Source organism: Chiloscyllium punctatum, chromosome 48, assembly GCF_047496795.1.
Source record: "Chiloscyllium punctatum isolate Juve2018m chromosome 48, sChiPun1.3, whole genome shotgun sequence".
Taxonomy (NCBI): Eukaryota; Metazoa; Chordata; class Chondrichthyes; order Orectolobiformes; family Hemiscylliidae; genus Chiloscyllium; species Chiloscyllium punctatum.
In genome coordinates this window covers 19,031,538-19,059,263 of record NC_092786.1, presented here as the reverse complement: position 1 = coordinate 19,059,263, position 27,726 = coordinate 19,031,538, and the positions used below count along the sequence as shown (strand labels likewise).

Below are 27,726 nucleotides of genomic sequence, written 5' to 3'. Positions count from 1 at the left end.
ACACTTTTCAAAAAGTTTATTTAGTTTTACTAGAAACCTTCGCAGCATATAGGGAGACCAAACTAGATTCATGTAAATCAATTGGCTGGATAAATACTTGTGAGATGTGCTTTTAGATAAAAGGCACAAGAATCTGACAGGCTTCATATTAAAGAATGTATGAAGCACCGCCAAATATAATGATGATACAGGGAGTCAGCTGGGTCAGTGACTTTGGATCTCAAAAGAGTAAGGCCTCATGTCAAACTCTTCCTCATAGTCTCAGTAACAATGTTCATCATACCAATGTGTCTAGTTGGCATCCTACAATAAATTACAGCTTGTTTTAAGAGAACAGCATTTTCTGTTTTGACTATCAAATGGTTTTCCTCTACCACACTCGGCCAAGCTGGCTTTGTCAATCCCCACTAGGGTTGAAGATGGTGGCAGCAAGTCTCCATGATGAGTATTGGTGAGGATTCATCACATAGTTCTGCTGTTTGCATTTAAACAAACCCCAGTTGATCAGCACAGGCCATTTTCTGAATAATATGGTTTTGAGAAGAAGCCAATTTCTTAGCAAACAATTTAGAATTAGAATGTTGGAATTTTATTGGCCTACAAAATGCCGCAGACAGAAAATTCCTCCTGTCTTCAGGAGAAGATTGAGAAATGAACCTCTCCAAGTATCAGGGATTAAACACGTGCGGGTAACTTACTGAACTGCACATAGTGGAAGGGAAGCCAATTTGAGAAGCAGCTTTATTTAGACATCAGCTAAATAGTTATCCAGCAAGGCACCTTGCCAGATTGTTACGACCTGAATGACCTCCCCAAGGGCACTGGGAGGATCCAAAAAAAGCAATCTTTCTCTTCCAAGTAAGAAAACAGCATCTTGCTACTTATAGAACTCATGCTAGGAATTACACAACAGGATTAATGATTCGACTCGTATTTACACATGACATCATTCTATCACCCTGCTGTGTGACAGAGACAAACAGACTTGCTTCATTCCACTCAAAAATAATCATTATCAATTGAATTAGACATTTCTCATTGCAGTCCAAGAGAATTTAACTTCCCCCCCGCCCCACCCCTTAATCTTTCAAAGTGTATCTAAACAAAAAGTCTGAATAACTTTAAGTGAAGAACTCACTCTTTCAACTGCAGTAGTAAGAGGCTCCTTCTTAAATTAACATACCAACCTTCTCAATTGAGGTAATTTTTACACCTAAATAATGATCAATTAGATCACATCCCCGGATTATGGAGAAATTTAAAAAAGGAAACAGATATATGTGAATCTCCTCCAGAAGATCGAAAGCCCCAAACAAGGGGGAATTCCAGTGTCAACTGCCAAACGATGCTGGATGCTCTTGCACAAGCAGAACAAAGTACACTGCATAAAACACACCTATTAACATTCACTCGGTGCTTTATCTATACTTCAACCAATGGTAGAACAGTGTAAGAAACTGGACTTGGGGTCAAGAGTACGGCTCCTGAATCTGCTCCACCATTCCAAACTTTGAATATCCACATCAATTCAACTTTCTACTGTAGCCTCATATTGCTCGATTCGCTATAGAGGAAAATTGTTGCCCTGAGACTGACTCGCCTCTAGCTGCCTGGTGCATCTCTCTCCCCATTTTGTAAACATAGACGCCAGTAGACTCTATTACAAGAAGCGTCTGACTGTAATAACAAGAGAACAAAAGAAAATAATTAAGGGCATGTGGTGTGATGGTAGTGTCCCCACCTCTAAGCCAGGACACCTGAGTTCCAATCCCACCTGCTCCAGATGTGTGCAATAACATCTCTGAACAGGTTGATTACAAAACAAAGAAAATAATTCAGTGCTCTAGTGGCACAGTGGTACCGTGGACCAGAATGCCTAGGCACAAATCCCACCTGCTCCAGAGGTGTGTAATAACATCGCTGAGCAGGTTGATTAGAATTTTTTTTAAAATTCACCCTGCGTAGGATTTGTGCAGATTCCAGTATTACAAAGCTCCAAAGTGTTGATCTATGAATAACTAGGTCACAAGGGTGAGCTTCAACCCTTAAAGTAATGAATCAGTACCCAGAAACCAGCCTATTCCAAGCTCAAGGACAAAATTAAAATGTGCACTAATATTATAGTCAGAGCTAATGGGTGAAACAAGCTGAAGAGAATTACTAACAGACCCAGTGACAGGAAACAATAGCATTACAACAGCACCAGGACACTGATTAGGTATAAAAGATTCAGGTGGCTGACAGGTGTGTAATAATGGATTAGAAAATAAATATAACAAACTAGCAAAAACAAAACTTACAAGCCAGCTTCTCAGTAAAGAAACATGACTAGTTTTCAGCCGTATGGAGTGCCTTCGATTGATTGAAATCATTGGCAGTTAATGGGAAACTGTTGAAAAAGACTCCTATATTTTCAACAGATTTTTAGAATCACTTTTCACTAAAGTCACTTTTCCACAGATTGTATTCATCGCCCTTTTCTCCAAACAGGCAAGAGCTATGTATCAGGTCGCTGGCATTACATTCTCCCAATGCCCTGTCATGTGATGCCTGTATGGTCATCCCTGCTATAGCCCAGAGTCTCATAATTGGTTGTCTGTCCATTATTGATATTGTACTCATTAATAGCACAGTGATCGTCAGGTTGCAATGTAGGTTTATGATTCAGTTCAATACTTTTCCAGCTTAACTGATATTAAAGCTGTGGTAGCCACACTGTACGGGCCTGACTGACATAAAGATTTGGATGGGTCAAAACCTCCTATACGAATTCTGGCACAACTGACTCAGCACAGAGCTCCCATTAGCTACAGGATCACTAGATCCCACCTTAAGCTAAGGGGAGACGTGCAGAACCTACTTATTTATTAGATTAGATTACTTACAGTGTGGAAACAGGCCCTTCGGCCCAACAAGTCCACACCAACCCGTAACCCACCCAGACCCCTACATTCACCCCTTTACCTAACACTATGGGCAATTTAGCATGGCCAATTCACCTGACCTGCACATCTTTGGACTGTGGGAGGAAACCGGAGCACCCGGAGGAAACCCACGCAGACACGGGGAGAACATGCAAACTCCACACAGACAGCTGCCTGAGGTGGGAATTGAACCCGGGTCTCTGGCGCTGTGAGGCAACAGTGCTAACCACTTGATACTACTTGATCCTGCAATTGTATTTCTTTCCACAGATGGTCAACTACACAGCTTTCTTTCATTGTCTGCCAGTATTCATTCCGAGGTCATCCTTCTTATTAGTTGTCCTCTCACCATCTTGCCCTCCCTTTAAACGTCTCTCAAGATCCAAGTATTTGATGGCACTTTGCATCATTCCTTCACCCTGCTTTGATGGATTACCCTGAGGAATCTCAGTGTCCAGCACTTCTGGGAGAGCTGCAGGTCCAAGAAGAAAGGTGAAAGAATATTGGGAAAGGTTCAGCGGGAGTGGCAACTTGATGATGATGACTGTAACTTCTCAAAATGTCCAGGTCAAGATACGGCTTATGATTTGCATACGCCAAGGTGAGCTGGCTGCCTGCAGATACCGTGATGATATTAAAGCTTTAACATGTGTATTTTGTCCTCGTTTTTTTTTCAATGACAGTTGGGATAGATGTGCCGAAAAGTCTACTCAGAGCCAAGAAAACAAACAGTTTGTGAGGGACTGGGATTTTTTTTTAAAGTTAGAACAAAAGAAGCAGCCTGAATGGGTGGGGTTGAGCTCCCACAGAATAAAGATTTTCCAGTTTTAGTTTTTTAGTAGCAGTTGCTGCTGGGGTCTTGAAGCTGGATGTGGAAGCTGTTTTTCCTGTCTATGTTACAGCTAAAAGCTGGGGGTTCTCTTCCTGCTGCTAGAACTGAATGGGAGATAATCTATTTTACTGTGTCGAGTGTGTAATGCTGGTAAAGCACAGCAGGTCAGGCAGCATTTGAGGAGCAGGAGAATTGACGTTTTGGGCATAAGCCCTTCATCAGGAATGAGGATTGTGGGCTGGGGTTCTGAGAGATAAATGGGAGGGGGTGGGATGGAAGGGGGAAGGTAGCTGAGAAAGCAATAGGTAGATGAAGGCGAGGGAGAAGGTGATCGTTTGGAGAAGAGAGTGGAGCAGATCGATGGGAAAGGTGATGGACAGGTCAGGAGAGCAGTGCCGGGTTGGTGGCTTGGGACTGGGATAATGTGAGGGGGTAGGGGAAATGAGGAAACTGTTGAAATCCACATTGATCCTGTGTGGTTGCAGGGTCCAAGTTAGAATATGAGGTGTTCTTCCTCTCAGCGTTGGATGCTAAGGGTTTGGCGATGGAGGAGGCCCAGGACCTAGATGTCCTTGATGGAGTGGGATGGGGAGTTGAAGTGTTCAACCATGGGGTGATGGGTTACTGACCTTACCTTTGCCAACAATGTATTTATGCGATGTTATTATATTGGAACAGTTACTATTTAGTAGTTAGGTAGTTTACAATTCTGTTACGTTTTCCAATAGAGCCCAATTCTTTCTTTCATTGTAACTTAAACACAGTGTATGAATAATGTGTGCTTTGTTTCAAGACTGATTAACTGAATTGCATTGGAATGTAACGCCTGGCACTTGCCTTTCAAATAGAAAATGTTAGGTCTTGGCTGTCATCTTAATATATTTTGAGGTGGTTTGCTCAGGTTTATAACACTACTAACTTATCTCCCATTAAATTGGCAGAAATCAATGGAAATTTGGTATTTAATTGCCTCAGGGTAAAGAGCGTAGAATTGTCTTTGTCCCACAGAGGTGGGGTTTAAGGCAGACCAAGTTTGGGAGTAGATTCAGATACTGGGCATCAGGTCAGCATTCCAACCTGGAAGCAAAGGCACTTAAAAACACTCACTCACAATGATTCAGACAGACCAAAGAAAAATAATGCTGCATTTGAAAGATATATTAAACTGCATGAAGCTCCCAAAATTGAAACTGTACTGCTCTTCCAGTATTTAAGCAAAAGCCGTAATTTATAAACAAAACCTGCATTAGTTCCAGACAAACGATCTGATCAATCTACTCACAGCAGTAGAACATTGCTCAAATTACCTTCCCCTAAAGAATAATAATTCAACATGCCATGAGCATAATTAAAAGACCAATTATTTCAGCACTGAGCAATCTAGAAAAGCAATTAAACACCTAACCAACACAGTATATGCCCTAGAGCATGGACTAAGTATGACCCTAAGAGTTCCCATAGAAAGGCCAAACAGATACACGATTAGATCCAAATCAATCCTCTGTCACTTATGATAAAAATGCCTCAGGAATGGATCTGAATTGCTTTATCTGGACAGCAACATCATCTTAGATTAAGATCACACCTTTAACATTAAAACATTCAGAAATGCTCCAGAGAACATTGTCAGACAGAAATTTGCAGCAAGCCTCTCAAAGAGACAGACTATCAAAAGATTACAGCATTACAGAATTGTCACCATGCATTTGGCTCAGTGCGTCTGCACAGGCAGTCCGAGTATTTTGACTTAGAGTCAAGCACCTGCCTCTGCAACCTTGCACATTAATTAAACAGAATCAATGTCCTCTTGAACGCGTCAGTTGAACGTAACTCCATCAGACTTCGGGCAGTGCATTCGAGACCCAAATTACTCCGTGTGCTAAGGTCTTTTTCCTCGCCTAGTATTTGCTTCATTTGTAAAACACTTTCAAACCGTGCCCTCTGGCTCTCAATCCTCTTACAAATTGTTCCCAGTTGTATCTCCTCTGTCCAGAACCTTCACGATTTGGAAAACTTCTATCAAATTTCCTCTCAATCTTCTTCTTGCCAAGGAAGGTAGTCCCAACGACTCCATTCTGTTCTCATAACAGAAGCATCTCATCTACGAAACTATTCTTCTAAACCTCTTCTGCAGTCTCCCCAATGCACTCACATCCAAACTATACGGTGGCACCCAGAACTGTTCACAAAACTTCACCAAAATGCCCTATATATGTTATCAGAATCTTCACACTCCTGAACTCTATAATAGTGAAGTCTGGAAGACTGTGTGCGCTTTTTAACATCTCTCTCGATCAGTCCTGCTTGTTTAATGACTTATACTCCTGTGCACCCTTCAGAAGGCAGCCCTTTATTTATCTTGACTCTCCATGCTCTTTGCACCAAAGTGCATCATCTCTCATTCTTGGGAGGAACTGTCAGCGTCTAGAGCCAAGGCAACTGGAACAACAACCACTAATGGTTCAAACTGGAGGAACACTCTGGTCGAAGTGTATTGGAGGGCTACAGGAGTTTATAGAAGTTGGGAGGGAGGATTTTAACATCAGGAGTGAATGAAAGTGAGCAAGCCCAAAGCCTGATGGATGAGCAACCTTAAAACATTCATCTTACTAAGTTGGAACTGCTCATGCATGTACTACTGGAGAATTTTATGCTTGGGTCCTTCTACTAACAGAGACATATCAGAGACATATATTTACACTTGACAGAGCCAGAGTACAAACAATTGATCAGTTCACTGCCTCTCTACAGGGACGTAGCAGCTCATCAAGATTTCCAAAGTATTTGATGACGAATTTCCTTTTCAATTTCATTAAAGAACTGACACTTAAATCATAAGTTTGTCTTTGAGAAGAAATCAGGGGATAAAATGGGTAACCCCTAAAAACCAGTGTGGTGATTATGTGCGATTACCCTACACTCCTTCAGTACAAGGCAGGCAGCATAGTCTGCATGCAGCCAGTGATACACCACTCATTGGTCACACATGTTAACAAGTGCCTCAAATCTAACTTGCTGGCACTACTTAAAGCTAGCCTGTACCTCTCGAAAAGGAAGGCACATTGTAGTGGCTGGATATCATTTGGGATAGTGCGGCAGATAACTACAGCCAACCAAGGAAGGAACGTGCAGCACAGTTTTGTGACATTGTGCTATAGGTCTTGGTTGAGGAGGAGGAGAGGAGGATACATCCACAGGCAGTGGGAATAAAAAGTTGCAGATAAGTGCTGGGAAGGTGGTGCCAAAGACTTGGTGTCATATTGCAAGATGTTTGATAAACTCATTCTTGTCATGGTCATTGACTGGATCTTCAAATTCCAACCAACTACACCACTACTCTCAATCTTTTCTCATTTGACAACATTACCATCAGACTCCCAACAATAATCTTCATCAAGGTCTCAAATTTAACATTCATATGCCCATCACATCAAACTGGTGCCTGCCTGACACCCACATCATACAGCTCGAACACACAGTCAACTATCCAATAGTGACACCAATGACCTAAAATGTTTGCACAGCACTGACACACACTTCTGGAAAGAGACAGCAAAGATGGTGAACAACCGAAGCAGGAGGTATCTGGGGGAGGAGAGGTATGCCTACCCACCCTGAGGGACATGGTGCTGGTCATATCAGAACAGACAGCAGCACAAATAAGGGTATCCCTGTGAGTGATCCACCTCTCTACATCACATTTCTCTCCCATATCCCACAACCCTAAAGAGCTGTTATGGTACAGTGGTAGTGTCCCTCTCTCTGAATCAGAAGGTCCTGGTTCATGTCCCACCTGTGCCAGATATGTGTAATAACATCTCTGAACAGGTTGATTAGTAAATATCTGGCCAACAACTGCTCTTGACTAATAAGCTACAATTAACGGGAACATGCACTCCTTACTTTACCCACCTTCCCCTCTCCTTTCAGATCAAGGGCAGCAACATGGATAGGCAGGAGAGGAAACTCAGTAAGATAACAATGAAGTTACACCCCGTCTACCTCCTACCCACTTCTCCAGGACCAATACCGTGGGCAAGACAGAGGTATCAGCTCACCAGAGAACAAGTTCTGTAAGAATTCTGCCATCAGGGGGCTCTGACAGAGGACTTTGACAGGCCAGGCTACAAAAAGCAACCAATGCAACTACAAAAGAAATACTTTATGCCTGGGGAAGGTTGCCAGAAAGCCTGCATTCAATGTACATGAGAATGGTTAATGTCTCTGCTTTCAGTGGCACAAAAGAAACCTCCACTGAAATGTCTGGGTGCTGCAGTGTAAGTTCAAACTGCTGCAATGCTGACTGTGAACACCAGTGTTATAGCAATCCAGCAACCTGTCAACAATAGATCACTCTGCTTTCTGAGGCACTTTGTCCAGGAAAGGAACCGATGCTCCTTAGACTACAAACCTGCATTTTTCCCTCAGGAAGACAGCTTTCATGACCCCATCACTACTACTTTCTCAGTGACCAAGCTGTGTTGTCATTCAAACAGCTCAAATTGTTGCTGTCCATATCAAAATGATGCATTCTGAAGCCAGAGATGCTTGAGTCTGGCCTCCGACAGCCTCATGCAGTGAGGGTCGGCAATCTTTCACCAGCCACGCTGCAGTCACTAGGGCAGCACTGGGTCAGAACATTCATCAGCAGGAAATTAACTTGCACACATCCTGTCCATGTGAAGTGTACACTTGTGATCCCTTTCATCAAAATGGCGTCTAGGGTGTTATAACAGCACATGCCCACATCTTCGAAAATGGAATGAGCCTGATTTCTCTCAGTCATACAACAAAATGAACTCTATTGGATCTATGTGAATATTTCAGCAGGTTTGAACTCTTGTTCTTTTGGTGTTGATGACCAACATTCCACAAACTTACCCTTTGTGAAATCAGTTGGGCGGTCATCCCCTGGACTCGAGTAATTTGAAGATTAGAGTGATGCTGGAAAAGCATAGCAAGTCAAGCAGCATCCAAAGAGGAGGACAATTGACATTTCAGGCAAAAGCCCTTCATCAACTTATCCCTGATGAAGGGCTTTTGCCCGAAACGTCGATTTTCCTGCTCCTCGGATGCTGCCTGACCTGCTGTATTTTTCCAGCACCACTCTGATCTTGACTCTGATCTCCAGCATCTGCAGTCCTCACTTTCATCTAGTAATTTGAAGCGGAGTTTGTACTAAAGGGAAAAAGAAAACAAATGAAAATCAAACTAATGAAACTATCTGATTCCTCTGTTTGAGCTCATTACCTCTTGAGTTATGTTATGCGAGTAGTGATCCAAAAACCTAGTAAATACCCCAAAGACATGAGCTCAAATCCCACCATGTCCACTTAGTAACATAAAGTCAATTGTAGTACTTAATAAATCTGGAATGAAATGCTCGTACCTCCAATAACGTTCATGAAATGACTGGATTATTAGGAAGTTACTGGGTTCAGTAAAGTCATTCACTGCAGATCCACAACAACATGTTTAAATCTGAAATGGCCTATGAAGCTTCAGTTGTATTGAATTACTACAGAAAAAAAGTACAGGTGTGTCTACATAACATGAACTGAAGCAATTCCAGAAGGCAAATTATGATCAAGTTATCAAGGGCTATTAGGGATGGACAATAAATGCTGGTATTGCAAATGATGCTTATGAATGAATAAAGGATATTATTAAGGTGGAGATGGTTTAGAAAAGATCAAGTTAAAAATCACACAACATCAGGTTATAGTCCAACAAGTTTAATTGGAAGCTCTAGCTTTCAGAGCGCTGCTCCTGTGGGACAACCACCTGATGAAGGAGCGTCGCTCCAAAAGCTAGTGCTCCCAATTAAACCTGTTGGACTATAACCTGGTGTTGTGTGATTTTTAACTTTGTACACTCCAGCCCAACACCGGCATCTCCAAATCATTGTTGCCAAGAATGGAAGGTTTGAGTTATAAAGAGAGGCTGGGTAGGCTGGGACTTTTTCCATTGGAGTGCAGAAGGTTGAGGGGTGACCTTGCAGAGGTTTATAAAACCATGAGGGCTCGAGATAAAGTGTACGGCATGTGTTCTTGCCCTAGGTGGGGATTTCAAGGGGCACATTTTTCAGGTGAGGGGAGAATTATTTAATACAGGCATGAGGGGCATTTTCTTTCTTTACAGAGACAGTGGTTTGTGTATGGAATGAACTTCCAGAGGAAGTGATGGATGTGAGTACAGTTACAACTTTTAAGACATTTGGATAAGGACAACAGGAAAAGTGTGAAGGGATATGGGCCAAGTGCAGGCAGGTAGAACTAGTTTAGTTTGGAATTATGATTGGCACGGACTGGTCGGGTCTGTGTCCGTACTGTAGGACTCTATAACTATGACTGTAAAGGAAACTCCTAAAGTAGTATCAGAGTGAATTAAACTAATTTACAGAAAAGGCAGAGGATGGAAGGGAGAGTGAACAAAAGAATAGGACAAAATACAAGGACACAAACTTGATGGTGCTTTTGGCAATATCTGCAGTACAGCTGCCAGATACTTTTATCTAACCCTCCCAATACTTGCCCTTTTAAATCATCGCCTCGATTTCCACTTCTGGCAGTGATGTGATATTTAACTTCATAACTCACCTCAGCAGCAGGAAAAGTAACTTATCAAGCTTCTAAATAATTCATTGCAATGCCTGTGTGCTTCATTATGATGAATTGAGAGAAATTGCCCTGAGCCATGGGTCCACCTCTTCAGCAGCCGCTGGTAGGAATCACAGCTCCTGACATCCCACATGCACTAAATGTCAAGTCACATACAGATCATCAGGCAGCAACTTAGTGGTCTCGGAGGTGCAGCAGGAAATTTTTGAAGGATTGCTCCCAGGAAATAAAGAGGCGTACCTAATGTAGACATTGAATGATTGCCACTTAAAAATGTGTTGCTGGAAAAGCGCAGCAGGTCAGGCAGCATCTAAGGAGAAGGAGAATCGACGTTTCGAGCATAAGCCCTTCTTCAGGATTGAATGATTGCCGTACTCTGAAAAGCGAATAGCATCTGAAAACCGTCTTCAAGAAAATATGTAAAATAATATTTAGATGTTTATTCTATTGATGGGACTAATTTTCGTCTGAGCATTGATCATGCATTACACAATGCTTTTAACATTAAAATTTCCTGAGATCCTTCACAAGAGTGTAATCGGGAAAAATTTTGACACCAATCCATGGGATAATCAGATAAATGGCCAAAGGCTTGATCAAAGAGGTAGATTTTAAGGAGTCTCTTAAAGGAGAGAGGAGGTGAAAGCAGTGAGGTTTACAGAGGGATGACATGACAGCAGGTGCTAGCACAAGAGGCCAAAATTGGAAGATGCAAATCTGAAGGTTGTATGGCCAGATGAACTTACAGAGCTAACCTGTCCTTCTCTAGAAACCTACCGTGTCCCCATTACAACATGATCTGAGGTCAAAAATCAAACAACACCAAGTTATAGTCCAACAGGTTTATTTTAAATTGCAAGCATTCTGGGTTGTAACCTGGTATTTTTGACTGTGTCCACCCAGTCCAACTCCAGCATCTCCACACGATCGGACACATTTATATTAGCCTTACGGCTACCTCTGACTCCCATCCTGGCACTACAAGTGAGCTTTTGCTTTCCAGCTGAATTTTTTCAGTACACTTTGTCAGTTTTCCTCTTGTCGACATTAATCAGCAAAGGTTAATCAGGAACTATAACTTGTGTCTTTACCGGCACAAAGTCCTATAGCCCTAACTAACAGCAATCATTGATTTTCTAATGTTCCTGAAAACTAGCAGCAACCTGCATCGACAAAGCACCTTTAATACAGAAAATATCAGAAGCGTTTTCAAGGTGGTTGCATGAGGGGGGAAAACAGGTCAACAAACAAATGCTGCTTCAAGGTTGGAGGGTTAGGAAGGTAGCTGAGCCTTATTTCAAAAGAGAGATGAAAAACAGAGATTAATAATTTTTTAAAAATGTTTAAAAATAAAATTAGGCAGTAACAGTGTACACTCAGGTAGTGTATTCTTAGGAAAAGGGCCAAAGTAGCTGAGGACTCAGTCAACTTTGGTGAATTTATGCAAATGGAGGGAATGTGAGGGGAGAAATGGTTCTAGTGTCACATTAGTGGAGAAATGTAATGATGAGGATAGCAATTTAAATTCAAAATGATGGTAAAAGGGGAGCAAGGACTGGGACAACGGGTAAATAGGATTCAATGTAGGAATAGGGAATGCTGGATGACAAAAGAAATTGAGGGTTTGGTTAAGAAAAAGAAGGAAGCGTATATAAGGTACAGACAGGATAGATCGAGTGAATCCTTAGAAGAGTATAAAGAAAGTAGGAATATACCTAAGAGGGAAATCAGGATGGCAAAAAGGGGACATGAGATAGCTTTGGCAAATAGAATTAAGGAGAATTCAAAGGGTTTTTACAAATACGTTAAAGATGAAAGGGTAACTAGGGAGAGAATAAGGCCCCTCAACGATCAGCAAGGCAGCCTTTATGTGGAGCCGCAGAAAATGGGGGAGATACTAAATGAGTATTTTGCATCAGTATTTATTGTGGAAAAGGATATCGAAGATATAGACTGTAGGGAAATAGACGGTGACATCTTGTGAAATGTCCATATTACAGAGGAGGAAGTGCTGGATGTCTTGAAATGCATAAAAGTGAATAAATCCCCAGGACCTTATCAGGTGGACTCTAGAACTCTGTGGGAAGCTGGAGAAGTGATTGCTGGGCTCTGGCTGAGATATTTGTATCATTGATGGACACAGGTGAGGTGCCGGAAGACTGGAGGTTGGCTAGAGTGGTGCCACTGTTTAAGAAGGGTGGTAAGGACAAGCCAGGGAACTACAGACTAGTGAGCCTGACGTTGATGGTGGGCAAGTCGTTAGAGGGAATCCTGAGGGACAGGATGCACATGTATTTGGAAAGGCAAGGATCGATTAGGGATAGTCAGCATGGCTTTGTGCGTAGGAAAGCATGTCTCACCAACTTGATTAAGTTTTTTGAGGAATTAACAAAGAGGATTGGTGAGGGCAGAGCAGTAGATGTGATCTATATGGACTTCAGTAAGGCGTTCGACAAGGTTCCCCATGGGAGACTGATTAGCAAGGTTAGATCTCATTGAATACAGGGAGAACTAGCCATCTGGATACAGAACTGGCTCAAAGGTAGAAGACAGAGGGTGGTGGTGGAGGGTTGTTTTTCAGACTGGAGGCCTGTGACCAATGGAGTGCCACAAGGATCGGTGCTGGGTCCTCTACTTTTTGTCATTTACATAAATGATTTGCATGCGAGCATAAGAGGTATAGCTAGTAAGTTTGCAGATGACACCAAAATTGGAGGTGTAGTGGACAGCGAAGAGGGTTACCTCAGATTACAACAGGATCTTGACCAGATGGGCCAATGGGCTGAGAAGTAGCAGATGGAGTTTAATTCAAATTAATGCGAGGTGCTGCATTTTGGGAAAGCAAATCTTAGCAGGACTTTTACACATAATGGTAACGTCCTAGGGAGCGTTGCTGAACAAAGAGACCTTGGAGTGCAGGTTCATAGCTCATTGAAAGTGGAATCACAGGTAGATAGGATAGTGAAGGTGGTGTTTGGTATACTTTCCTTTATTGGTCAGAGTATTGAGTACAGGAGTTGGGAGGTCATGATGCAGCTGTACAGGACATTGGTTAGGCCACTGTTGGAATATTGCATGCAATTCTGGCCTCCATCCTATCAGAAAGATGTTGTGCAACTTGAAAGGATTCAAAAAAGATTTACAAGAATGTTGCTAGGGTTGGAGAATGTGAGTTATAGGGAGAGGCTGAATAGGCTGGGGTTGTTTTCTCTGGAGTGTCGGAGGCTGAGGGGTGACCGTATAGAGGTTTACAAAATTATGAGGGGCATGGATAGGGTAAATAGGCACAGTCTTTTCCCTGGGGTCAGGGAGTCCAGAAGTAGAGGGCATAGGTTTAGGGTGAGAGGGGAAAGATATAAATGAGACCTACGGGGCAACGTTTTCACACAGAGGGTGGTACATATATGGAATGAGCTGCCAGAGGAAGTGGTGGAGGCTGGTATAATTACAACATTTAGGAGGCATTTGGATGGGTATATGAATAGGAAGGGTTTGGAGGGATATGGGCTGGGTGCTGGCAGGTGGGACTAGATTGGGTTGGGATATCTGTTCCATGTGGATGGGTTGGACTGAAGTGTCTATTTCCATGCTGTACATCTCTACGATTCTATGACTCTAAATTAGATGAATAAAAGGATGAAAAGCAAGCAAAGATGCTGGAGAAATCTACTCAAGAGTTGATATAAAACTTGAAGAAAGGTATTGGTGATGAGATTGAATAAAATATGCAGGGAGTTTTGAGGAGATTTGTAGCTCAGATTGAAGTGTGCTTGCTGAACTGGAAGGTTCGTTTCCAGACGTTTCGTCACCCTTCTAGGTAACATCTTCAGTGGGCCTCCAGGCGAAGCACTGCTGGTGATTTCTGCTTGCTATTTATATGTTTGGATTGCTTTGGTTGGTGATGTCATTTCCTGTTCTTTTTCTCAGGGGGTGGTAGTTGGGGTCTAACTCTATCAACAAACACATGGTCTAACTCCATGTGTTTGTTGATAGAGTTAGACCCCATCTACCATCCCCTGAGAAAAAGAATAGGAAATGACATCACCACAGGAAATGACATCACCAACCCACACAATGTCTGGAAATGAACCTTCCAGCTCAGCGATCAAACCTATATCCGTAATGTACAGGATTAACAAAAGCCCAAATAGGTGCACATCCCCTGTGACCAAATGATCTATATGTTGAAGATAGTGAAAGAAACATAATAGAAGCAGAACTATGAACAGATCTTATTTATATCTTACCTATAATTAATAGTTTGCACATTATTGTGGCAGCTGTGTTCATAGTTTCAAATTTCATCATCATTGTTTTGTAAAAGGTGTAGTTAGTAATGTTTGGTGACAAAGTCACTATTCTTATTTGTGAGCTTGCTTTCTTCTTTAAAACTGCTCACTAAATTGACAAAGGAAAAATTCAAAATACATATTATTGTCAGAGATTTTGAAAGGATTATTAAAATGTTCTTAAATGGGGTTAAAAAAATCCACTGTATCAGAAAGCCACTTAACCAAAAGCTGTGCAATAATAAAAACAATACGTGAATAATGCAAAGATACCAAGACAGAAACATCTGTGTCTTTGAAAGAGAATGACTCATCTTTGCACTCGACAACATCATGTTACAGAAATGCAGCACAGCAGAACCATGCATTTAATTAACACCAATTACATTCATCTGCTAAAATCATTACTTTCCCAGGAACACTGGACTGCGAATGGCAGAGCAGTAATTATTGCAATAATTCCTGTGAAACATTAAAAAATAACAAATCTGAAATTGTATGGAAAGCTTGCAAATTAGACATTGCACTTGTGGGAGATAGCTTGAGATAATCCATGATATTGAACAAAAAAAAATTTCAAGAAAAGCTTCTGTCGGACCTCACTAGTTGAATTCCACCAATTTGAAAACAATAACCCTCTAGCCTCCAATCGTCACCAAATTGAGACATGAATTGTAAAATATTTCCACTGCTTAGCTTGGGATTACGTTCAGCATGGACTGAAGGGTCTGTTTCCATGCTGTATGACTCTATCAATGTCTTCTTTATTTTCAGTACCAATCTTCCCAGCAAACTGCATCATAGGCTTTACTGAAATTAAAGTGCACCTGAAATATTGTCTCTTCCTCACATCAGTTTTTCAATGGCTTTTCAAAAGCAAAATTCCATTCCAACCCATGGACCTATCTTTAAATAGGAATTCTTTACAACCTCACTGTCTTGCAGTTTCCTGAATCATCTTTGCCTCCTTTTCTCAGAAATAGGAATAACAGCTGGCTCTCACCAATTCACATTTTCAGTGTTGAACAGGCTGATTGGCAACAATTAATACTCATTATGTTCATGTTATTGAAAAGGGTTAATCGATTTGAAATCAGAAGCCTTAACTTTCGGAGGCAAGTGTAGCTCAGCCTGGATTCTGCCTTCACAAGGAAGATAAAACTTTGTGTTTACTGTCATTACACCATTAAGACAGATTGTAACTTCTGGGGTCTGTACATTCACCAAGTAACATGGAAATCTGAAAATGCATCAGTGATTCCACATTTCTGCTGAGAGAGTATGTGTAAAAGCACCTCCAGACTGCAATCAACGAAAATCAATTTAATTGATGAAGACTTGCACTCAATTTGTTTTATTTCACATATTTTTCCAATCAACCTATTCAGAGATGTTAATATACAGCTCTGGAACACAGACTTGAACCCAGGTCTCTCGGTTCAGGGTTAGAGAGACTACCAGTGCACCACAAAAGGGCCCAGAACTTACCCTAAAAAACCTTTTGCACCTTGTTGAATGAAGTTAAGGGTGCACAAACTTCATAATTACTGCTAAATGCCCTCACCGACCCTGAAAGGCTTTATTTATGTTTGTGGAATGTCAGAACAATACAGCACAGGAACAGGCCGTTCGGCCCTCCAAGCTTGCGCCGTCACATTTTACCCTTTCATGCTGAAACTGTCTGCACTTACAGTGCCCATATCCCTCTATTCCCTTCCTGTTCATCCAGGTGTTTCTTGAATGCTACTACTGCGTCTGCTTCCACCACCTCCTCTGACAGCGTGTTCCAAGCACTCACAATCCTTTGTGTGAAAAGCGTGCCTCACACATCTCTTTTAAACATTCCCCCCCAATACCTCCCCTCCCCCACACCTTCAACCTATGTTCCCTAGTAATTGAGCCCTCCACCCTGGGAAAACAGCCTCATACTTTCCACTCCATCCACGTCATTCACAATCTTATAAACTTCTGTTAGGTCACCCTTCAGCTCCTGCCTCCCAATGAAAACAAACCCAGTCTCTCCAACCATACCAGGTGGATTTCCATGATGATGAAACAAAATCACCTTTATTTTTGCATCTGTGGTATTCTGACCAATATGTTTCACAATTTATAAATTTAAAACAAAAAAGGTGAAGAAATAAAAGTCAATGCTTTTAACTTTGTGGTGTGGTCTGTGAATAGTTCATGGTGATTGTCTGTTTGCCAACACTCCTGCTGCTATCTCTCAGACAGCCCCTTTACTCGGCGGCAGATTTAACCTGCTGCTAGGAAAGGAGGAAACCAGGACAGGGCAATTGTCAGATTCTTTGAAGCAATTTTCAAGATAAGCGGAGAGTTCCATGCTTAAAGCCATTAGCAAAACAAGACCTTTGTGCCTGCCACATAAATGTAGCAACTTTTGCCATTCAATATGTTCAGACAGCGAGCCCAAAGGAGTAAGATGCCATTCATGTGAGAATGCTAGTGCCATGAGGAAAGGAAGGAATTGCCACCTACCACTGTGAAACTGGCAATTCTTCAGGCATATTCTACATACTGCTACTCATCGTTTATTGTCTTGTTTGTACGTGCACAGAGAACATACCTCTCCCAGGTCAATTAGGTATAATTGACCTTTTCCAATCACACTCATGATTTCTTTACAAGACCAGACACTGCAGGCTGAAATATCCATTATGGTCTCAAGCATTTAGTTACAGCTAAAAATTCTAACACTTAAAAAGTGAAAATTGATTTGCATCTTGCCATCACTGCAGCAAACATCACTGCAGCACTTGGTGTTACTAAGTGAACAAATTTAAATTTAGGTCATTTAATTAGTACTTCCTTCTAAACTTCATTAATGCACAGTCCTTCCAGAATTTTCCTTTCTTGTATTAATTTTCAATGGGTTATATTTGGCTGTTTTTCAGATACATATGAAGATATGAAGTCTGCATGCTGTAAAGACAAATTAACACATAAGAGTGCAATGCTTCACCTATCACACTTGTGTTTACATTGAATGTGGTAGAATTCTGTCCAATAACATGTCATTAAATTCCTCTTTTATTTATTCTATTTCAAGTCATGTGTTTCAGCTCTGCATTACCTTTCAGTATGTCGAAAATCATTCCCTTTAGACATGGTTACTCAGAAGTTTCTAAGGAGTGTCCATAATGAAGTCATTAGTTTTAACCCTTGAAGCTGACTTAGCTGTGCCTTCTAGCCCTGGAGACGGGGTCAGCATTTAAAACATATAAATATTCTGCAGCAATAACAATGTTTCATCTTAGTTTCAAGTTTTATATTCATTTCTTTAGTTTTATTTTCTAATCATCTTTTGCGCACTCTAACAGTGCAAACTGAGAGTTTGGTAAGTGAGAGAGCTTGGTGATTAACTATAAATTAATTGACAAAACATATAAATTAGGACATAATAGCAGAAAAGGTGGGGGGCGGGGGGGTGTGTGAAGTCCTAGGTACTAGAGTGATCCAGTACACCAAACTCTGTGCTAAATGTTACTCAAGGACCTTGCACAGAGGTAATTAATGGGATGCTGAGCAGCACACACTAACTCCTTGGGGTGAGGGAATGGCATTTTCTTCTCCCCAGAATGTAGGCATACCCCTCACGATTCGATCAGCAGTCGTTCAGTGGGATGCAACTCTGACAGAGTCAAATATGAGGATCCCGGAGACGGAGCAACACCAATCTTTGCAAATAGGCAGCAGGTCTGAGAACCTTTGTTTGGTTGAGAGTAAGGGGTGTAGAGTGGAGGGCAGGTCAATGGACTGACCACGGAATTGTGCTCTAGGAAGCTATTCAACTGGGTGGAAGCAAAAAGGAATGTAGGGGACAGTGAGGAGGATTGGCATGGTTTTTTTCAGCAAAGAATGCGAATTGAGTTGCCTGTGTAGGCGACTGCTGTCAGAGTTTGGGACTTCTGCTCAGGGCTGGAGAAGACTTTGTAGTGAGGTTGGTGGGGGACGGTGGAAGAGATCCAGTCACCATGATCCATGTAAGTATCGAAATAAGCAGGAAGAAGGAGGAAGCACTAACTCAAAAAGCAGAACCTCACAGTTAATTATCTCTGGGATATTAGAATTTGAGAATCTTTTCAGTGTGGAAGAAAGCTATTCAGCCCATCTAGTCCACCGACACTCCAAACCGCATTCCACCCCAGCCATATCCCTATAACCCTGCATTTGCCATTGCTAATTTACCTAACCTGTACATCCCTGGACACTATAGGGCAATTTTCCATGGCCAATCCATCTAACCTGCACATCTTTGATTGTGGGAGGAAACTGAAGCACCCGAAGGAAACCCACGCAGACACAGGGAGAATGTGCAAACTCCACACAGACAGTCATCCGAGGCTGGAATCGAACCCAAGTCTCCGGCACAGTGAGGCAGCAGTGCTTACCAAGAAGCCAACATGACACCCAGGGAGGCATGAGATATGAACAAATTAGCACAGAGCAAATGAAGTTAGAGAAATGATGTGTGCTTCAAAGGTTGGTGTGGGAAGCTGTTCCAGTTTGTGGGCTACTGGCCCTGGTATCAGGGAGGGTGGGATCTGCACCAATGGGGCATTGTCCACCTGAACGATGCTGGAGCCAGCGTTCTAGTAAGTTGCATACTGAGGGAACTAGAGAGAGCTTTAAACTAAATAGTAGGGACAAGGAATAAAATGTTGGAAGATGCTACAAAGGAAGGGGGAAATGACTGAACTACTGTGCCACTCCAAATTGCAGGATGGTGTCGATTGAGAACTGAACATTGAAGTATACAAAGCATTTAGGAAGAACAGAGAGCTAGAAAAAGGTGGATGGGAGGCTCTTAATTAATTATGGTATTAATACAACAGAGGGGGATGATTTTATTGCAGGAAATCAGGATTCTGAAGCAGTTTGTGCAGAAAACTGATAAAAGCTAGAAGTAACTTGTGGGAGTGGTGTGCAAGCCCACTAACAGTAACCACATAGTACAAAAGCAAGAGGGAGCTTGTCAGAAAGGTAAGCAATAGACATGGAGAATTCTAAGCTACATATAGATTGGTAAACTCAGATGGGCAAAGGTAGCCTCAATGAGGAGTTCTTTGGATGTTGTTGACATCGTTTCTTAGAACAGCACATTGTTGAGGCGACCAGTTCACAAACTCCTCAAAACAAAAGTCCGATCTCCAACTAAATGGGCACCAGAAGATCCCGCCTATTGTTTCTGTTTGTGAGAGAATCAAAACTAGAAGCCACAAAAAGAGGGGTCACAAATGAATCCAATAAGGTTGAGGAGAATCTTTTAATTCAGACAATAGTTAGGATGTAGAACTGACTATCACAATTACTTGTGGGAAAATATAAATGCGTGTAAGGTGATATTGAATAAGTGGTTGTGGAAGAATGGAATAAGATGTATGTACTCGGTATTAGATAAAGGTGGAACGAGGATTACATGGATAAATAACATTTATAGCACATAATGTAACCATCATTACTACCTCAAGACAACAAATAATACCTTACCAGCGACATCTGTACTCAGACACCAAATAAGATAATATTATAATCTTTGTGCATCAACTCAAAACCATCTCACACATAGTTATCAAACTGCTGCAGCTCAATTGTGACTCAAAGTTATGAAAGCAACAAGTATTTGTATACAAAATATAAAATAGAGACAGTCAATCCTGGCACAACATGGTGGTCCTGTTCTTGTGCAATCTCCGTGTTATAAGAAAATCTTGTAATAGCAGCAACATTTAAAATAACGGGGCTGGAATTTCATTATAACCAATCCAAGCTTTAAATGTTTGCGCTTTAGAAAGTTTCTCCAATTTGTCAATCAGGTTATAGCGAATTTGTGTTAACAAAACACGCGTTATAGCAGAACAGCCTATACTTTATGCATTTTTGGAAAATGCTTTGACCCTAAAGAGTTACCCAGAAGTAAAGAGCACTTTTTCCAATGCAAATAATTTTGCATAAAGACAAAATACTGTGGATGGTGGATGTCTTAAAAAAAAAGTGGAGAAACTGAGAGCATCTGTGGAAAAACAGTTGACAGTGAGTTCAGTTTGATTCTTCTTCACAACTAGTTTTGGAACCCAGTTTTGATATGGAGGACTTTAAACAGTTCTGAAGAAGGGCCACTTGACCCAAAAAGTTAACTCTAATTTCTCTTCACAGATGATGCCAGACCTGCTGAGCTTTTCCAACAATTTCTGTTTTTATCCTGATTTACAGCATCCGCAGTTCTTCCGGGTTTTACTTAAAACATTAACTCTGTTTTTCTCCAAAGATGCTGCCAGACCTGCTGAGTTTCTGTGACATCTTCTGTGCTTGTATCAATGACATTACAGTTCTGCTAAACCTCCTGATCGGTAGATTTTATGCAAAATAAGCTTTTGCAATTCTCTCATCATAATTCCATGTAATTTCACAGGACAATCTGACAGCAAATCTATATTAATATTTCCATGAAGTCTTAAAATATCACAACGAGTGATTACCATGGCAATGAATGTTACAGTGCACTTCATTGCAACTAGCTGTAATACATACCAAGTGAATTGGCCTGGTTAAGAAAATGTGTTTTGTGGTATTAAAAAAAGACCATCTTTTATCACACCACCACCACTCTAACTACCTTTTCTAACTCCAGAAGCACAAGATTCCACTCTGCATTATCAATTTCATAAAGTAACCAAAAAGACCAGCAAGTTTACTTCTCTCCATGATCTAGAATCCCTTCTGCCTCCAAAAATGCCCCTACGTGTCTCAAACTTGTTTACATGACTTACATTAATTAAGGTGCTGTGGTTATTTGCCCTTTGTATACTTAAATAAGCATACCTGACTTCTCATGTACATTCTTGTCCAACAAGTAGCCAGCTGGTTCAAACACCATTCCAGGATTCATAGACATAATTGTAGATGGTTCCCTGAGTGCAGTGTTGAGTGAACGCTTCATTGTTCAGATGAGCCATTAAATAACATCTGACCTGCTTTGCAGGTGAATGCAGTATTTATCCAGTCAGTTGCTCAACTTTTCAGTCAGCTGGTCTTTCATCTTACGTGCTGTTGATGATCCCATGAATTGGCTCCCTATTTGCCTGTGACAATGGCTATGTTTCAAATAGCAGCAGAATTTTTTTTGTGAAAATTGATAAAGACAAGGAGTAATCTACTTGCTGTGATGGACAATTTGATTGGATTAACTTTGTCAAATGTTCATCAGAATCCTGAGACGGCATTTTATTGCTCCTAAAATAAGCAATCTCAACTTTACCTCCTTCCATTTTAGACAGAGGCATAGAAAAATCATGTTTGCCGGCCTCAGTATCCTTTGTTAGTCTTTTTTTTTATTAACAGTAGAATGATTGGAGTTGTTCACTATTCGTAACTGGGCTAAAGGGTACATTAATTCATCAACACATTCTTAGGTCACTTTCATTGGCAAGATAATGTGTGACTGTGATGTAACATGCATTTTCAACAAATGCTGTGGCATTTTCTTTCCTTTCTTCATTGCTTTTGTTTAATGACTGCATCACAGTCTTCAGCATTATTTAATATTCCCAAATATTCCTCACATTCAATGCCCCTCCAAGAGATTATTTTGCAACTAAAGTATGTAGCTCACTGGTTTTCAGATGATATAATTATACGTTTGGTAACATTTTATATGAATAATGTACAAAGCACCTTTGGTCAAATTAGTTACATAATCCCATTTCCCTATTAGTTAGGCTAGAAATTGAAAATATTATACAACTTCATAAATCAATATTTGATAAAATAATTACTGAAAAAAACTTTCTCTCTCCCAAACAGATATAAATTCTAGAGGACTACAAAAGCTGAGGATAATTTTTAAGATGTTAGCAGACTTGCACGGATCTTCCTTCAATGGGTGGGCAGGCCAGATTATTGGAGACAAGATAAGCAAATTCAATCCTTGGTCACCTTAGACTTCTACAGACATTATATCAGAAGATGCAAAGCTATATGGCATCGAGCTCACTGCTCAACTGTCTGATCTTCCCTCCCATCAAAATAAATTTCTCAATAAGAGTGCTTAAAGCACAAAAAGTCTGCTCACCTCAAAAATCTGGCAATTCATAAAATTCCAACTCGTAAGAGAAATTTAACTTGCATATTAAACAAATAAAGACAAACAAACTACTAAGATTACATTAAGGGTATTATAGTTGCTATTTTATGACAGAAAAAGTTGAAATGTATCTATGAAATATCTTGTGAAGTTTTCCAAAAAGAAATTCCAATTTTCACCAGTTACTTCTTAAGAAGTCACTTCACAGTTTGTTATTAGCATTTTTGCTGCTGTATGTCATTTTTATGGCTATGTTGACTACACTCTGAATTTTGAGTCAGATGATTCTGGGTTTAAAGTCAAGGACTTTGAGCACTGCACTACATAGGACCACTGCTTCATGGGACATCTCAAATTGCTTCACAGTCAAAGAACACATCAATGTTGGTTTGTATTTCTATATACATATAATTGATCTGATAATTCTGAAACCTGCTAAGGCTATCTTGCTGTCCTTTATTCCTAATACAAGAATCACAAAATGTTAGTCAGCAAGTGCTACTTCTGCTGATTTGATTGCCCCAAACTACATGGAGATTAAAGTCACCCATGATTAATGCACTGCTTCTTTCATCTACCCTCGTTAGGTATTGATTTATTGTTTGCCTTACAGAGGTCTATAATGCATTGCTTGGGAGGGTAGTTGAGGCTGAAAACCTCAACCTGCAAAAAGTACTTAGATGATCACTTGAAGTGTCATAACATTCAAGGCTTTTGGACTAGTGTGGGAAAGTCACACTAGTATAGTACCTATACTGGTCTATAATTAGACTCAACGGACTGAAGGGCCTCTTCTGTATTATATGATTTTAAGTATGGATCGTGTTAAGAGACCTACAAAGCTTCAATCTGCAATTTGAGAGGGAGTGGGTACAATCTGAAGTGACAATATTTCAGTTGAATAAAGGGAAATATGGAGCTATGAGGGAGCAACTGGCCAAAGTTCAATGGTTCAATACCTTAACAGGGAAGACCGTGGAGGAACAATGGCGGATATTTCTGTGTATGATGCAGAAGATGCAGGATCAGTTCATTCCTAAAAGGAAGAAAGATCCCAGGAGGAGACATGGGCGGCCGTGGCTGACGAGGGAAGTAAAGAAACATATAAGGTTAAAAGAGAAAAAGTATAACTTAGCGAAGATAAGCGGGAAAACGGAGGACTGGGAAGCTTTTAAAGAACAACAGAGGATTAGTAAGAAGGAAATACGCAGAGAAAAAATGAGGTACGAAGGTAAACTGGCCAAGAATATAAAGGAGGATAGTAAAAGCTTTTTTAGGTATGTCCAAGGCAAAAAAATGGTTAGGACAAAAATTGGGCCCTTGAAGACAGAAGCAGGGGAATATATTACTGGGAACGAAGAAATGGCAGAGGAATTAAATGGGTACTTCAGATCTGTGTTCACTGGGGAAGACACAAGCAATCTCCCTGAGGTAACAGTGGCTGAAGGACCCGAACTTAAGGGAATTTCTATTTGCCAGGATTTGGTGTTGGAGAGACTGTTAGGTCTGAAGGTTGATAAGTCTCTGGGACCTGATGGCCTGCATCCCAGGGTACTGAAGGAGGTGGCTCGGGAAATCGTGGATGCGCTGGTGATTATTTTCCAGAGTTCAATAGAATCGGGGTCGGTTCCTGAGGATTGGAGGGCGGCTAATGTTGTGCCACTTTTTAAGAAGGGTGGGCGGGAGAAAGCAGGAAATTATAGACCAGTTAGTCTGACCTCAGTGGTGGGAAAGATGCTGGAGTCTATTATAAAGGATGAAATTACGGCACATCTGGATAATAGTAACAGGATAGGACAGAGTCAGCATGGATTTATGAAGGGGAAATCATGCTTGACTAATCTTCTTGAATTTTTTGGGGATGTAACTCGGAAGATGGACGAGGGAGATCCAGTGGATGTAGTGTACCTGGACTTTCAGAAAGCTTTTGATAAAGTCCCACACAAGAGGTTAGTGAGTAAAATTAGGGTGCATGGGATTGGGGGCAAAGTACTAGATTGGATAGAGAATTGGTTGGCTAATAGGAAACAAAGGGTAGTGATTAACGGCTCCATTTCGGAATGGCAGGCAGTGACCAGTGGGGTACCGCAGGGATCCGTGCTGGGACCGCAGCTTTTTACAATATATGTAAATGATATAGAAGATGGTATCAGCAATAACATTAGCAAATTTGCTGATGACACAAAGCTAGGTGGTAGGGTGAAATGTGATGAGGATGTTAGGGGATTACAGGGTGACCTGGACAAGTTAGGTGAGTGGGCAGATGCATGGCAGATGCAGTTTAATGTAGATAAATGTCTGGTTATCCACTTTGGTGGCAAGAACAGGAAGGCAGATTACTACCTCAATGGTATCAAATTAGGTAAAGGGGCTGTTCAGAGAGATCTGGGTGTTCTTGTCCACCAGTCAATGAAGGCAAGCATGCAGGTACAGCAGGTCGTGAAGAAGGCTAATAGCATGCTGGCCTTCATGACAAGAGGGATTGAGTATAGAAGCAAAGAGGTGCTTCTGCAGCTGTACAGGGCCCTGGTGAGACCACACCTGGAGTACTGTGTACAGTTCTGGTCTCCAAATTTGAGGAAAGACATTCTGGCTATTGAGGGAGTGCAGCGTAGGTTCACGAGGTCAATTCCTGGAATGGCAGGATTGCCTTACACGGAAAGACTGAAGCGACTGGGCTTGTATACCCTTGAGTTTAGAAGACTGAGAGGGGATTTGATTGAAACGTATAGGATTATGAAAGGACTGGACACTCTGGCAGGAGGGAACATATTTCCGTTGATGGGGGAATGCCGAACCAGAGGACACAACTTAAAAATACGGGGTAGACCATTTAGGACAGAGATGAGGAGAAACTACTTCACCCAGAGAGTGGTGGCTGTGTGGAATGCTCTGCCCCAGAGGGCAGTGGAGGCCCAGTCTCTGGATTCATTTAAGAAAGAATTGGATAGAGCTCTTAAAGATAGTGGAGTCAAGGGGTATGGAGATAAGGCTGGAACAGGATACTGATTAGGAATGATCAGCCATGATCATATTGAATGGCGGTGCAGGCTCGAAGGGCAGAATGGCCTACTCCTGCATCTATTGTCTATTGTCTATTGTCTATAAACTACTCTCACTGGTGCCTTCTACTCCTTGTTATGTCTTGCCTCCACCATTATGAATACAGGATGTTATTGAAGCAGACTACCTTTGGTGAAAGTTTTGCCTTCAGAATTACAGAATTGTTACAGCCCAGAAGGCCAGTTGACCCATCATATCTGCACTGGCTTGTTAAAGGAGCAACATTACTAAGTGCTAATCTCCTGCTTTTGCCCTGACACATTTGAGTTTTATTTTGGATAAAAATAATGTGCATCTTAGGTCCTCTTGGAGCACCATTCAGTTTGGAAACCCCAATCCAGATACAGTCAGCCATTGCTTCTGGAGGAGCATCCTGACAGAGATTTGCAGGAGGGTGAAGGGGAAGCTGGGATCATTTGGAGCTAAACTGGAGAGATCCAGTGGGTGGCACGGTGGCATAGTGGTTAGCACTGCTGCCTCACAGCGCCAGAGACCCGGGTTCAATGTCCGCCTCAGGCGACTGACTGTGTGGAGTTTGCACGTTCTCCCCGTGTCTGCGTGGGTTTCCTCCGGGTGTTCCAGTTTCCTCCCACAGTCCAAAGATGTGCAGGTCAGGTGAATTGGCCATGCTAAATTGCCCGTAGTGTTAGGTAAGGGGTAGATGTAGGGGTATGGGTGGGTCGCGCTTCGGCGGGGCGGTGTGGACTTGTTGGGCCGAAGGGCCTGTTTCCACACTGTAAGTAATCTAATCTAATCTAATCTAATCCTTGGAAGAGCCGTCACATGACACAACAAACAATGGCCTCCTTTGTGGTCATTCCAAGCAGCACACTACTTGTCTGGCCTCGAGAACAGGGACATGTTAACGATACCCACATTCCAGAAAGAGGGAAATCTAGTGTTACACAGGTCTCTGCCCTGTCTCAGTTTGCTATATCAAAGTTGGAGGCAACAGCATTAACTTCAAATCTTCTGTGAAAAGATCAACCGATATCCTGAAGCCCAAGATGGGGAGGCAATGACCTTTACTCAAAATGGAACTTGAAGACCACTTTGGTCAATCACGTTTGAAAATAACAACTACTTGGTCTAAAGAAGCAAAGCTAGAATTTAAAGCTTAGCACAGAATTTTGAAAAATAGTTTCAAGTTACCTGCAATTTTGGGGGATGATCTGCTTTGTGCACGGTATATAATTAAATCAGAATAAATCAGTGACCTGATTTATGCAATTTGCATTTTTTTCCACCAATTTCTGTTTTGCTTTCAGGTTTCCAACATCCGCAGCCCTTTAGTTTTTGTTGAGGTCAAACTTCTTTCCACATGTTATCGAAAATTTCAAAATCCATTTACAAGATCTGGCATTGCTCATATTTACAGTCCAATGCTAATTGCTCAGAGAACAGATAAGAGGGATTTTTTAAAAATGACAATCATTTGTGGTTAACTTTTTATTGCATTTATTGAATGATAGAATTTCTACAGTCCATTCAGCCCAACTGCTGAAGAGTATCCCACCCAGACCCACTCCCCTACACTACCCCTCGAAGCCCTCATTCACCATAGCTAACCCACCTAACCCACACATCCTTGGACACTGTGGGCACTTCAGCATGGCCAATCCACCTAACCTGCACATTTTTGGACTGAGAGGGGAAATCAGAGCACCCAGAGGAAACACACGCAGACAGACGTATCAAAACCAGGTCCCTGGTGCTGTGAGGTAGCAGTGCTAACAGTCACCAGACTCAAACATTAACTCTTTCCTTTCTATAGATGTTGCCAGACCTGTTGAGTTTCTCCAGCACATTATTTTTGGGCCACTTTTTAAAAATGTTGTTACATACATTTTTAAAGGTGACTATAGTTGTAGAAGCAATCAGGCCTTAGAGGACT

General features: G+C 41.5%; 1 protein-coding gene across 3 annotated transcripts in view; it reads right to left on the bottom strand.

The window, feature by feature from the left end:
• sh3gl3a (SH3-domain GRB2-like 3a) overlaps window positions 1-27,726 on the bottom strand; it is a 134,935-nt gene that overhangs the window by 81,452 nt on the left and 25,757 nt on the right. Inside the window, exon 1 of one of the 3 annotated variants that reach the window (XM_072564785.1) lies at window positions 8,638-8,657. The exons of the other annotated variants lie outside the window; for them this stretch is intronic. The gene's annotated coding sequence lies outside the window, so the exon portion shown is untranslated. Of the gene's footprint in view, window positions 1-8,637; window positions 8,658-27,726 lie in introns of those variants that run through there. 3 annotated transcript variants of the gene reach the window in all.